Raw genomic sequence first — 5192 nt, 5'->3', positions numbered from 1 at the left:
AGGTCCATCAGCTGATAGCACACTATGCCAGTTTCCTTGTCGTTTTTCTTCGAATCTCCCTTGCTACTTTTCTTGCTATGAATGCTCATCTGTTGACGGATTACATTTCAAGGCTGGTTAAAACCCCGGGCCATTTGGCCAATGAATGGTAATGAATGTGGACTGCTCAGCCCACACAGGTGACATTACACTTCGCACCTGGGGGATGTGCCAACTTCCTTGTTGTACCCTGTAAATCTGATAGATGCCATTAACCTTTTCAATGATTCCCCATGGATCGCTGCGATGGTGAATCTCAGTAGTAATTGCTAAGACAAAAACGCCCCAGCATGCCTATATTCCCTGTAAGGATCTATGAAACAGGCAAGTTGGCTACTCAAGCGCCTGTTCCCCAAATGCTCCTTTGATTTACTTTCTGTTGTCAGTCTGCAACCAGGCTTCAGGCTTCAGAATTTTCCAAACACACAAGTAGCAGATCTCGCAAAGTACTTATAGTTATTCAACCCTCTCCTTTTTTCCTGAAAAGGATTTTGTTACAAAAGAGAAATGGTTATATATCTAGAACAGAAGATCTACTAAAACAGCTGAGTTCATTGAGGAGAAACTTCTGGTCCCTACCTTTATGATTCACAGCACACTTTTCATCTAGGCTTTGATTGTGGTTGTCATATTTTTAACCTAGCCAAGTCCCCTCAGTCTGTCTGGAAGCATTTGTAAACTGGATTATTTGATAAAAGAAATGCTTGTCAGGCAACATTCTCCTTCAGCAGTTTGAGATGCTTTCTCTAAAAGTGGCTTTCACACTAGCAGTGTCTCTCCCGGAAGCACACACACATACACACAGGAATGGAACCAAAATGATCATTGACTCTCTATAAGCCCATATTTATTATGGGAGGTATGGCAGAGCTTTAAAAGACAAAGTTCTCATCCTGGCATTTTTGTTATTAAAGTACATATTAGATATACACTTCTTTATGGATTTAAACAAGAAAAGGCAATATATTGAGAAGCACATGTGTTATCATTGAAAGAAGACCAGCCTTCTGGATACTGGAAAGGGTCTCATTGACAAGCAGAATAATGTGTACTTAATAAATGCTGATAATAATGAATACTTCATAAGTAACTCTTGGCAGAGTCTTGAGCAAATCACTGAAATTTTCTGGGCCTCGTCTTACTTATAATATGAGAGATTTCGCTTAGATGTTCTCTATGGGTTTTTTTAGCTCTAAAATTGTATGGTTCTAAGGGCCAAACCCCCAAACAAGGAGATACGACATAACAAAATGTTAAAGTCTTGCAAATCTATCTAAATAGTTGCTTATTTCTACCCACCTGTAACGCTTAGAATCAGATGAAGCTATACCTAACAGAAGAGTCCTCATGTCCAGGATTGGTGCTCCTCAAAGAGCATCGAGCCTCAAAGTCTCTTCATTGGTCGAGGTGGTAATTGAAACTCCAGCCACCATCTTTATGTTCTATGCAGAGAAATGGGGGATGGAGACAAAAGTGTGAACCACCTACATAATTAGTACTCTAAAGAGCTTTCCAGGAATGTTGACACAATGAATTCTGTTCATATCTCATTGACATTAGTAATTGTGAGAGAGACTGAGAAACAGAGTATGTTAGCTGGATACATTGTGGCCCAGGTTCTATTAATAAGAAAGAAAAGAAGAATCTGGACAGGTAACCGGTAGCACCTTCCACATAATCTTTCTCTTTCACTTAAAATATTTTTGTGCCATGCTTTTCGGTCCTAGAAGAGACCCCCTCCAGCATATAGAAATGATTGATTTTCCTTTTGTAACCATGGACAGTTAGTCCCACCTAATTTCATACCCAGTCCTTAAAAATCAAGCCAGAGCCTCTCTGCTACCTCTCTGCAATGCAAACTTAGAAGTTTATTAAATTTTTAAAAATCTCATTTATAGAAGACATTAAATGTGAAAAAAAGGCATTTTTGTGCTTTTCTTAATACAAAGATAACAAGAGAGTCATATTTAACTGAAGATCAGCAGTTAAAAATGTCTAGTTATTCTTTTAAAATTATCAGTATTTATGTATAAACTAATTAAATAGATTTTCTCATAACTAACTTCCTTGAATTAAAACAACAGAGGGATTATTTACTTAATGTTAATGTTCCTTTGGATGACAACATTTGTTAATGAGTTTTTTGTTTTTACACATAAAGATTCCTATGGTCTATGCGTGCGATAAAAAAATCAAAAGTCAAATGTGGATTTATATCATGCAGTGGTTAGTCTTCCACCAGAAGACTAATCTTTATTCCCCTAAATCTAACCAGTCATATTCTCCTCAGAAGTACTATATTAAAATGTGAGCAGCTCACTCAGATAACAGTTCACCAGTCTATCGATTCCCAACTAATTTTACTTCTTGGCAATTGATTTTTGAAGATTCTTACTGATTTTCTCTCCTTGTTATTTTTGGGTGCATGGCAAAATACAAAGAATTGTAATGCAAATGGCTTCACCCAATGTAATTATTTTATGGGGGAGAGACTTTCTGGGTCTCAAACCTTCAGAGGGTTGTAATCATGAAATGAAATGGCATGGGAGTAGATTTGAATGTGATCTTTTGTATTGGCTTATGGTGTCCCATAAATCAGTTTAATCTAGGCTTTAGAGGTGAAAAAAAGCACAAAGAGTTTTTCTCCATGCAATGAAAAACTACATTTAAATTCCTTAAGCATTTTAGATGAGCTGATAATAGGACAGTAGTTAAAGGTTTTGTTTGCAAACAGCAGAATCCAAACCTGGATAACGTAATCCAAAGTGAATTTTTTTTTTTTTTGGAAGGATATCAGGTAGTTTATAGAGTCCAAAGCAGGAATGGAGGGCTAGGCCCCAAAACAAACAAATCTAAGGCAAATGACAAGATGATGGCAGTAGAAACCATGAAACAGTTTCATCTGCCACCATCATTGAATGCATGACCTTCAGTGGCTTTTTGGGTGTTTGCTTCCCTCCATTGAATGACAGAGAATCTGATTGGCCTAGCCCACTTCTATGGGATAGGGACATGCCCACTTCTTAGCCAAAGTAGGGCTGCTGGGCAATGCACTTTGATTGACAGCAAACCCAGGACTACACAAATGGAAGTGAGTTCATTCTCCCAAGGGGTGCTGCTTTCGCCTTAAATGGGATGAATGGATGTGTGATTTTCTTAAGAAAACAGGTAACTCCTGTAACAATACTTCTTAGACTACAATGTATATAGTAGTCACCTTTTATCCGAGGATTCACTTTCCATGGTTTCAGTTACCCAATGGTCAACTGCTGTCTGAAAATATGAAATCCTGGACAAGTCACCCTGACAATTCATAAGTTTTAAATTGTGCCATTCTGTGTAGTGTGATGAAATCTTGTGCCATCCCACTCTCTCCCAGCCTGGATGTGAATCATCCCTTTGTCCAGCATATCTGCGCCGTATACACTCCTGCCCATTAGTCACTTAGTAGCCATCTGGGTCATCAGATCAACTGTTGTGGTATCACAATGCTCTGTGTTCAAAGAATCCTTATTTTACTTAATAATGGGTCCAAAGTACAAGAGTAGCAATGTTAGTAATTCAGCTATACCAAAGTAAAGCCATGAAATGCTCCCTTTAGATGGAAAGATATGTATGTCTAGGAAAAAAACATAGTATATATGCTCTGTTTCTTCATTTCTATTTGAGATTTCAGGCATCCACTGGGGATCTTGGAACACATCTGCAGATAAGGAGGAAGTACTTTACATGATTATTCTGAGTTGCATACTAACTTATACATTCTGACTTAGTAGGTCTGGGCTGGTGCCTCGGATTCTGCATTCCTGCATCACTCAGGTGATGTTGCTGCCCTGTGGACTACCCTTTGAATATAAGGGTTTATAACAATGAATACCAGGAAGATAATTAGCCTCATAGTTATCTCTCTCTCTCTCTCTCTCTCTCTTTCTTTCTCTCTCTCTAATCTATCTATATCTATATCATTTATATCTATAGCTATATCTATCTATATATCTATCATCTATGTATATATTGTTTTAATTGAACAATAATCACATATGTTAAAATGAGGAGAGATCAGTCTAAAGTTTAATTTGTGTATACACACCCATGTAACGAACAACCAACACTAAGCATCGCTCTTTCCCTAGAAAGTTTTCTCCCCTCCAGGAGAGAACCATTATTCTGATTTCTATTCTCATTGACTAGTTTTGTCTGTTCTTGAACTTCATATAAATGGAATCATAGCATATACTCTTCTGTATCCAGCTAATGTTGCTCTACGTAATGCTTTTGAGATTCATGTACTTGTAAGTACCTGTGATTCATTCCTTTATGTTGTTGAGTAATATTCCATTCTATGACTATGAACGAATGTTTATCACTTCTCTTTTTGATGGACATTTGCAGTTTCCAAGATTTTGCCATTATGAATAAAGCTTCAATGAACATCCTCCTATAAATCTTTTTATGAACATACACTTTTTATTTCTTCAAAATAAATACCTAGAAATGAAATAGCTAGGTAATAAAGTATGTATATGTTTAACCTTTTAACCCATTTGCCCTGAGAATACTCGCTGATGGTGTTTGTGGCTGCAGTGTTTACCCTGAGATAACTCGTGAATTACAATTCTAAACTTACTCACAAAATTTGCCACAGAGATGTTTTGCTTTTATTATTATTTTCGCATTGCTCTAGTGTATCAGTAGTCTTTGAAAATAAATGACATCATTCTATTTATAGCATTCTGTTTTTAGTAGTGGTATTTCCATTTACAAAATATAGTAATTTTCCATCACTGAAAATGTCAAACCCCAGAAAACATAGCGTTCTTAGGCATGATGTTAAATTAACACTGGCAGCAAGCTGCACTTTTTCTTTTTCTAAATGGGAAATGGATTAAGAAACCGACAAATGGCTCTCCACAGTGGTTGTACCATTTTATACTTCCACCAGTGGCATAAGAGAGAATTCTAGTTGTCTTGCATTTGGTTTTTTAAGGTTTAGCAATTTTAATGTAATGATAAATCATTGTGTTTTTAAGTTGTATTTATCTGATGACGATCTATGTTAAGCATCTCTGCACAAGCATACTTCCATTTAATCTCTTGCTCAACCTCATTTCCACCTTTAAAATAGAGTCTCTCTTTGAATCTTGGAAATATTT

This window comes from Pteropus vampyrus, unplaced genomic scaffold (genome assembly GCF_000151845.1).
Source record: "Pteropus vampyrus isolate Shadow unplaced genomic scaffold, Pvam_2.0 Scaffold113, whole genome shotgun sequence".
Classification (NCBI taxonomy): domain Eukaryota; kingdom Metazoa; phylum Chordata; class Mammalia; order Chiroptera; family Pteropodidae; genus Pteropus; species Pteropus vampyrus.
This window is presented reverse-complemented; position numbering follows the sequence as displayed.